This window comes from Ovis aries, chromosome 5, assembly GCF_016772045.2.
Source record: "Ovis aries strain OAR_USU_Benz2616 breed Rambouillet chromosome 5, ARS-UI_Ramb_v3.0, whole genome shotgun sequence".
In the NCBI taxonomy this organism is placed as follows: domain Eukaryota; kingdom Metazoa; phylum Chordata; class Mammalia; order Artiodactyla; family Bovidae; genus Ovis; species Ovis aries.
Window position 1 is genome coordinate 56,883,109 of NC_056058.1, and position 9,981 is coordinate 56,893,089.

Below are 9,981 nucleotides of genomic sequence, written 5' to 3' on the forward strand. Positions count from 1 at the left end.
GTTAGGTCCATGAATCAAGGCAAATTGGAAGTGGTCAAACAGGAGGTGGCAAGAGTGAATGTCGACATTTTAGGAATCAGTGAACAAAAATGAACTGGAATGGGTAGTTTTAACTCAGATGACCTTTATATCTACTACTGTGGGCAAGAATCCCTTAGAAGAAATGGAGTAGCCATCATAGTCAACAAGAGTCCAAAATGCAGTATTGGATGCAATCTTAAAAACTACAGAATGATTTCTGTTCATTTCCAAGGCAAACCATTCAATATCAGAGTAATCTAAGTCTATGCCCTGACCAATAATGCTGAAGAAGCTGAAGTTGAACAGTTCTATGAAGACTTACAAGACCTTCTAGAACTAACACCCAAAAAAGATGTCCTTTTTATTGTAGGGGGCTAGAATGAAAAGTAGGAAGTCAAGAGATACCTGGAGTAACAGGCAAATCTGGCCTTTGAGTACAGAATGAAGCAGGGCAAAGGTTAATAGAGTTTTACCAAGAGAACGCACTGGTCATAGCAAACACCCTCTTCCAACAACACAAGAGAAGACTCTACACATGGACATCACCAGATGGTCAACACTGAAAGAAGATTGATTATATTCTTTGCAGCCAAAGGTGGAGAAGCTCTATACAGTCAGCAAAAACAAGACCGTGTGCTTACTGTGGCTCAGATCATGAACTCCTTATTGCCAAATTCAGACTTAAATTGAAGAAAGTAGGGAAAACCACTAGACCATTCAGGTATGACCTAAATCAAATCCCTTATGATTATACAGTGGAAGTGACAAATAGATTCAAGATATTAGATCTGATACACAGAATGCCTGAAGAACTATGGACAGAGGTTTGTGACACTGTACAGGACGCAATGATCAAGACCATCCCCAAGAAAAAGAAATGCAAAAAGGCACAATGCTTGTCTAAGGAGGCCTTACAAATAGCTGAGAAAAAAGGAGAAGCAAAAGGCAAAGGAGAAAAGGAAAGATATACCTATCTGAATGAAGAGTTCCAAAGAATAGCAAGGAGAGATAAGAAAGCCTTCCTAAATGAATAATGCAAAGGAATAGGGGAAAACAATAGAATGGGAATGACTAGAGATCTCTTGAAGAAAATTAGAGATACCAAGGCAACATTTCATGCAAAGATGGACATAATAAAGAACAGAAATGGTATGGATGTAAGAGAAGCAGAAGGTATTAAGAAGAGGTGGGAAGAAAACACAGAAGTATACAAAATCTTCATGACTGAGATCTTTATGACCCAGATAATCATAATGGTGTGATTGCTCCCCTAGAACCAGACATCCTGGAATGCAAAGTCAAGTGGGCCTTAGTAAACATCACTATGAACAAAGCTAGTGGAGGTGATGGAATTCCAGCTGAGCTGTTTCAAATCCTAAAAGATGATGCCGTGAAAGTGCTGCATTCAATATGCCAGCAAATTTGGAAAACTCAGCAGTGGCCACAGGACTGGAAAAGGTCAGCTTTCATTCTAATCTCAAAGAAATGCAATGCCAAAGAATGCTCAAACTACCACACAGTTGTACTCATCTCACACGCTAGCAAAGTAATGCTCAAAATTCTGCAAGCCAGGCTCCAACAGTACATGAACTGTGAAATTCCAGATGTTCAAGCTGGATTTAGAAAAGGCAGAGGAACCAGAGATCAAATTGCCAACATCCATTGGATCATCAAAAAAGCAAGAGAGTTCCAGGAAAACATCTGCTTTATTGACTGTGCCAAAGCCTTTGACTGTTAGATCACAACAAACTGAAAAATTCTTAAAGAGATGGGAATTCCAGACCAACAGCTCAGGAACTGCTGCTCACTCAGTTGTATCTGCCTCTTTCTGATTCCATGGGCTATAGCCCACCAGACTTCTCTGTCCACAGGGATTCTCCAGGAAAGAATCCTAGAGTGGGTAGCCTATCCCTACTCCAAGATATCTTCCAGACCCAGGAATCAAACAGGTCTCCTGCATTGCAGGCAGATTCTTTACCAGCTGAGCTACCAGGAAACCCCACAGTAGGTTCTTAACTAGTTAGCCATTTTATATGTAGTAGTGTGTGTATGTCATTCCCAATCTCCTAATTTATCCCTCCACTCTTTCCTTCCTTGGTAACCATACATTTGTTTTCATCATCTTGGATTCTCTTTTGTAAATAAGTTCATTTGTATCATTTTTATTAGATTCTATATGTGATACTACATATCTGTCTTTCTCTGTTTGACATACTTCACTCATTATGACAGTTTCTAGGTCCATCTATGTTACTGTGAGTGGCATGATTTCATTCTTCTTAATGGCTTAGTAGCACTCCATTGTATATATTGCCACATCTTCTTTATCCATCCTCTGTTGATGGTCATTTAGCCTGCTTCCATGTCCTGTCTATTGTGAACCAATTTGGGGTGCATGTAACTTTTTGATTTATTGTTTTCTCCAGACTTATGCCCAGGAGTAGGATTTCTGGATCATATGGTAGCTCTATTTATAATTTCCTTATACTGCTTATACTAGTTTACATTCCCACCAATAGTGTAGGAGGATTCCCTTTTCCAGACCCACTCTAGCATTTATTGTTTGTAGATTTTTTTTGTATATTCTGATTTGTGTGAGGTGATACCTCATTTTAGTTTTGATTTGCCTTTCTCTGATAATTAATGATATTGAGCATCTTGTCATGTGCTTTTTAACCATCTGTATGTCTTCTTTAGAGAAACGTCTATTTAGGTCTTCCACCCATTTTTTGATTGGCTTTTCTTTTTTTTAAGTACAAAAAACTGCATGCGCTTTTTGTATATTTTGAAGACTAATCCTTTGTCAGTTGCTTCATTTGCAAATATTTTCTCCTACTCTTTTCATTTTTATGGTTTCCTTTGCTGTGCAAAAGCTTTTAAATTTAATTAGGTCCCATTTGTTTATATTTGTTTTTATTTTTGTTACTTTAGGAGGTGGATCAACAAAGATCTTGCTGTGATATATGTCAGAGAGAATAGTTGCCTTTTATTCCTTACAGTACCCCTGATTAAATACTCTCCAGGCCTGACACTGTTTTCTCTGTTGTGTTCTTATCACTTCTCTTCTTTTAGTTGATTCATTTTAGCTTCAGATTTCAACTAAAATGTCTTTCTTTTTGGTGAAAACTTTCATGATCCTCTAATTCAACTCATATTGCTCTATTACAATCTTTTCATTCATTTATTTATTTAAAAAACTTATTTATTTTAATTGGAGGCTAATTACTTTACAATATGTAGTGGTTTTTGCTATACATTGACATGAATCAGCCATGGGTTTACATGTGTTCCCCATCCTGAACTCCCCTCCCACCTTCCTCCCCATTGAATACATTTTAGTCAGTTCTAATGAGGTGGGTGAAACTGGAGCCTATTATACAGAGTGAAGTAAGCCAGAAAGAAAAACACCAATACAGTATACTAACACATATATATGGAATTTAGAAAGATGGTAACAAAAACCCTATATGTGAGACAGCAAAAGAGACACAGATGTATAGAACAGTCTTTTGGACTCTGTGGGAGAGAGCAAGGGTGGGATGATCTGACAGAATAGCATTGAAACATGTATATTTTTATATGTGAAACAGATTGCCAGTCCAGGTTCGATGTATTACAATCTTTTGTACACTCTATATTCTTTCTTCTTAGCACTTAAGTATTAATTTTTATTTATTTTAATGCCTCTCTTTTAAGAAATGTTAAAATCTGGTCTATGTTGTTCACTAAGATGGCATTGTTTTCTAGGATAGTGCCTTAGGTATAAGAGAACCAGAACTATGTACTAAATACATGAGTTAATAATTTTCAGAAGAGAAGCATGGACTCATGTAACAGTTCTATCAGTTATTATCTGTGGGACTATGGCAAGTGATGGACACCACTCAAGTCTCAGATTCTTCATCTGTAAAATTGAGTCATAATTTCCTGCCTATTTATCTGTACTATCTTAAGGATTTAGGAGTTAACAGATAAAATGCCTGATAAACTGTAAAGAACCTTTAATATGTGCCATATTAAAAGCATTTAAAAAGTTGTGACTTACCCTCCACTGGAGTAAGCAAATGAATCTGACTTCAGGTGGAGGGGAAACAGATTATGAAAGACAGTTTCACCCAAGCTGGGAAGAGGAAATGGGGACCTTCTCTCAGAATGCTGTTCTAGTTTGGCAAGAAGATAGGAAAATAAAAGGAATATGGCATTCTTTAGTTCTTGTGAACATTTCCATGCATAACTGAAAGTCATCACAGTTCTTTCTTCAGGTCAGTAATACTTGTAGTCTGGTTTGGAAATCTCATAGAGAGATCTTGATGTGTGTGTTAGTGACTAAAAGCATGAGTTTTGGGATCAGACAACTGAGTTAGAGTTTCAAACTGCCACTTACAAGCTGTGTGTCTTTGTGATCTTTAGGAATAGTTCCTAATTTCTTTATGCCTTGGATTCAGTGTCTAAAAAAAGGAATAATGATATCTCTCAGGGTTGTTATGATGATTGGATGAAAGAAACACACGGAAACAGCACAGTATCTTATATATATTAAGTGAAAAATAGATGGTAAACCAGTTTTCCTATCCTGTTCTACCTTGAATTGTCCCAGAGGAGGGTGTGACTGCCAGATAAGCAGCATTGGGAATAATAATAATAACAAAACAACAACAATAGTAATAGACTAATGTTCTTAACTCTGGCCAGGCATCAAACTAGATGAACTATATTGACAAAGCAGTTGAGAGGCTGCCATTATTATCCTGATTTTATATAAGGAATCTCAAGTTTGGGGAAGTTAAGTAATTTGCCTAGCACTATAAATCATGTATGTGCCAGAGCAAGGAACTGAACTCAAGGATGTGATTTTGAAATTTGTTCTCTTTTTTAAACTTAATTTTTATTGGAATATAGTTGATTTACAATATTGTGTTAATTTCTGCTGTACAGCAAAGTGAGTCAGTTATGCATACACATGTATCTGCTCTTTTTTTTAGATTTTTCACCTATAGGTCTTTATAGGGTATTGAGTAGAGTTCCTTGTCAAAGTCTGTGATCTTAACTATTACATTATTTGCAATGGCACATGCTCAGTGCTGTAACTGATGAAAAACCTGAGTCAAGCAAGGAGCCCTGCAGTCACCAGCCTGTTTGTGTAGATTCATCTGTTTTCCACCAGTAAATTCCAGACTGCGTGTTGAGCTGAATCATTCACCTCTGATTAGCCCAGTTTGATGTATCGACAGTTAGAGGGTACAGAGTACCTTCTCAATACTTGGCAGAAAGTGAACTGGAGATAGGGCTTCAGAATTAAATATAGGCTACATCATTAAATTTGAGTTTCAGAGAGCTAGTGAGAAATTTCTATAAGTATGTACCACAAATATTTCACAGAATATACTTTACTAAAAGAAATTTTGTTGGTTATCTGAAAAATAAATGTAACTGGGCATACTAAAGTTTTGTTTGCTAAAACTGACAATGCTATCTGGAAAGGCCCTCATCAGTATTTTCTTACATTAAATCTCAGATCAGAGAGTAAAGGACAGGATGGAGGGGGAATCAAAGAAAAGATTAAAACGTAGAACATGAGATGTTAGAATCATACATGGAAGCAGGAAGTTACTGAAAAGCCCCAGTTCTATGTTATCATGTCTAGAGCATATTTCACTCCTGTGTTCGTCATAAGGAAGTTGTCAGCCCCTCTGTTGTTCTCAGTTCAGTCTACCTAAAGTCTCAAACCAGCCTCAGAAGGGACACACGTGCTTGCAGGAAGAACTCCCCTTCCCATGGTATCCATATGCTGAGGAGTGGCTGTAATTTTATCACCCTAATCACCTATGTACACATAACTTGTAACTTACTCAATCCTCATGCTACCCATCAATTTATTAATTTCTTATTCAGTGGACACATCTTGGGCTTGCACTGTTTGCCAGGTGCTCTGCAAGACTCTGGGGACAAAAACAAAACAAAACAAAACATCAAATGCCAGTCCCTGACCTCACCTTTGTTGAGGAGGCAAGCAAGTAACCAAACAACTGTAATTTAAATAAGAGAAATGCTGATGGAGGTATGAACAGATTGCTACGGAAGACTATCAGGGAGTGGCAGCACTGCCTAAGGAGGCAGTTATGGGGTACCATTTGTGTGGAGCCTGGAAAAGTGGGTATGTATGTGTTCACTATACAAGCAAGGTATGGAGAAGATACTTCAGGTAGGAGGATGGCATCGGCAAAGGCACAGAGGAGAGCATTTCCAAGAATGACTCCTCAAATTCTTGAGTGTTGATATCAGAAGTGAAAATTAAACTGAGCTAACTGAATGTTGAAATGTACTTAAAAAAATATGTATTTATTTTTGGCTGCATCAAGTCTTAGTCACGGCAGAAGGGTTCTTCATTGCAGCATGAGGTCTTAGTTGCCCCATAGCATGTGGGATCTTAGTTTTCTGACCAAGGATTGAACCCGCATTGCCTGCATTGGAAGCTTGGAGTCTTAATCACTGGACTGCCAGGGAAGTCCCTATATACTTTAAGTATGTGCAGTATATTATACATCAATTATGCTTCAATAAAGTTAAGAAAGGTTACTCATGTACACTGAGATACAGATCTAAGCCACTTTTTGTCAATACAATGTCAATTTGGGCCAATAAGAGAACTGCTACATTTTGAAGGTTTTTTGACAACATCCATCATAATTTTCTTTTAAAATTAATGTATTTTAATTGGAGGATAATTACATCATCTTGATGATTTTTGCCATGCATCAACATGAATTGGCCACAGGTGTACATACGTCCCCCTTGTCCCATATTTCCCCTCCCACCTCCCTCCCCACCTTATCCCTCTGGGTTGTCCCAGAGCACTGGCTTTGGGTGCCCTGATTCATGCATCAAACTTTTAATGGTCATCTATTTTACATATGTCATGTATATGTTTCAATGCTATTTTCTCAAATCATCCCACCCTTGCCTTCTTCCACTGAGTCCAAAAGTCTGATTTTTACATCTGTGTCTCCTTTGCTGCCCTGCATGTAGGATCATCGGTACTGTCTTTCTAAATTCTATGTATTTGTATTAATATATAGTATTTGTCTTTCACTTTCTGGCCAATTTCACTCTATATAAAGGGTTCCAGGTGCCTCCACCTCACTAGAATCGATGGACATCTAGGTTTCTTCCATGCCCTCGCTATTGTAAATAGTGCTGTAATGAATATTGGGGTACATGTGTCTCTTTCAATTCTGGTTTCCTCCGGTATATGTCCAGCAGTGGGATTCTGGATCATGAGACGGTTCTATTCCAAGTTTCTAAAGGAATCTCTACACTGTTCTCCATGGACATACCAGTTTGCATTGCCACCAACAGTGTAAGAAGGTTTCCTTTTCTCCACACCCTCTCCAGCTCTAATTTTTTATAGACTTTTTGATGATGGCCATTCTGACCAGGATGAAATGATAGCTCATTGTGGTTTTGATTTACATTTCTCTGCTGAGTGATGTTGAGCATCTTTTCATGAGTTTATTAGCCATCTGTATGTCTTCTTAAGAGAAATGTCTATTTAGGTCTTTTGCCCACTTTTTGATTGGGTTGTTTGTTTTCTGGTATTGAGCTGCCTGAGCTGCTTGTATATCTTGGGAATTAATTCTTTGTCACTTGTTTTGTTTGCTACTACTTTCTCCTATTCTGAGGGCTGTCTTTACACTTTGCTTATAGCTTCCTTACTGTGTAAAAACTTTCAAGTTTAATTAGGTCCCATTTGTTTATTTTTGTTTTTATTTCCATTACTCTGGGAGGTGGGTCATAGAATATCTTGTTGTGATTTATGTCAGAGAGTGTTCTGCCTATGTTCTCCTCTAAGAGTTTTATAGTTTCTGGTGTTACATTTATGTCTTTAATCCATTTTGAATTTATTTTTTGTGTGTGGTGTTAGAAAGTGTTCTAGTTTCATTCTTTTACATGTAGTTGATCAGTTTTCCCAGCACCACTTGTTGAAGAGACTGTCTTCTCCATTGTACATTTTTGCCTCTTTTGTCAAAGATGTGGTGTCCATAGGTGCATAGATTTATCTCTGGACTTTCTATTTTGTTCCATTGATCAGTATTTCTGGTTTTTATGCCAGTACCAGACTGTCTTGATGATTGTACCTTTGTAGTATAGTCTGAAGTTGGGAAGGTTGATTCCTCCAGTTCCATTCTTCTTTCTCAAGATTACTTTGGCTATTCAGGATCATATAAATTGTGATGTTATTTTTTCCTAGTTCTGTGAAAAAATACCATTGGTAGTTTGATAGGGATTGCATTGAATCTATAGATTGCTTTGGGTAGCATACTCATTTTCACTATATTGATTCTTCCAATCCAAGAATATGGTATATTTCTCTATCTATCTGTGTCATCTTTGATTTCTTTCATCAGTGTTTTATATTTTTCTGTATACAGGTCTTCTGTTTCTTTAGGTAAATTTATTCCTAAGTATTTTTGTTGTTGTTGTTGCAATGGTGAATGGGATTGTTTCCCTAATTTCTCTCTCTGACTTTTATTGTTAGTGTGTGGGAATGCAAGGGATATCTGTATTAATTTTATATCCTGCAATTTTACCTTATTGATTGATTCAGTTCAGTTCAGTTGCTCAGTCATGTCCGACTCTTTGCGACCCCATGAACTGCAGCACGCCAGGCCTCCCTGTCCATCACCAACTCCTGGAGAGCACCCAAACTCATGTCCATTGAGTCAGTGATGCCATCCAACCATCTCATCCTCTGTCATCCCCTTCTCCTCCTGCCCTCAATCTTTCCCAGCATCAGGGTCATTTCAAATGAGTCAGCTCTTTGCATCACGTGGCCAAAGTATTGGAGTTTCAGCTTCAGCATCAGTCCTTCCAATGAATATTCCAGACTGATTTCCTTTAGGATTGACTGGTTTGATCTCCTTGCAGTCCAAGGGACTCTCAGAGTCTTCGCCAACACCACAATTCAAAAGCATCAATTCTTCTGTGCTCAGCTTTCTTTATAGTCCGACTCTCACATCCATACATGACCACTGGAAAAACTATAGCCTCGACTAGACACACCTTTGTTGACAAGTTGTCTAGGTTTGTCATAACTTGCCTTTCAAGGAGTAAGAGTCTTTTAATTTCATGACTGCAATCACCATCTGCAGTGATTTTGGAGCTCAAAAAATAAAGTCAGCCACTGTTTCTACTGTTTCCACATCTATTTCCCATGAAGTGATGGGACCAGATGCCATGATCTTCGTTTTCTGAATGTTGAGCTTTAAGCCAACTTTGTCACTCTCCTCTTTCACTTTCATCAAGAGGCTCTTTAGTTCTTCTTCACTGTCTGCCATAAGGGTGGTGTCATCTGCGTATCTGAGGTTTTGATATTTCTCCCGGCAATCTTGATTCCAGCTTGTGCTTCCTCCAGCTCAGCATTTCTCACGATGTACTCTGCATATAAGTTAAATAAGCAGGGTGACAATATACAGCCTTGATGTACTCTTTTTCTAGTAATTTTCTGATGGCATCTTTAGGGTTTTCTATGTAGAGAATCAAGTCATATGCAAACAGTGAGAGTTTTACTTCTTCCTTTTCAGTCTGGATTCTTGTTACTTCGTTTTCTTCTCTGATCGCTGTGGCTAGGACCTCCAGTCTTGTTCCTGATTTTAGAGAAATACTTTCAATTTTTTCTCCATTGAGGACACTGTTTTCTGTGGGCTTTTTATGTATGGCTTTTATTATGTTCAGGTATGTTCCTTCTATGCCTACTTTCAGGAGAGTTTTTATTATAAATGTGTGTTGAATTTTGTCAAAAGCTTTTTCTGCATCTATTGAAATAATCATATGGTTTTTATCTTTTAATTTGTTAATGTAGTGGATCACATTGATTTGTGAATATTGAATCCTTGCATCCCTGGAATAAAGCCCACTTGATCATGATGTATAATTTTTAATATGTTGTTGGATTCTATTTGC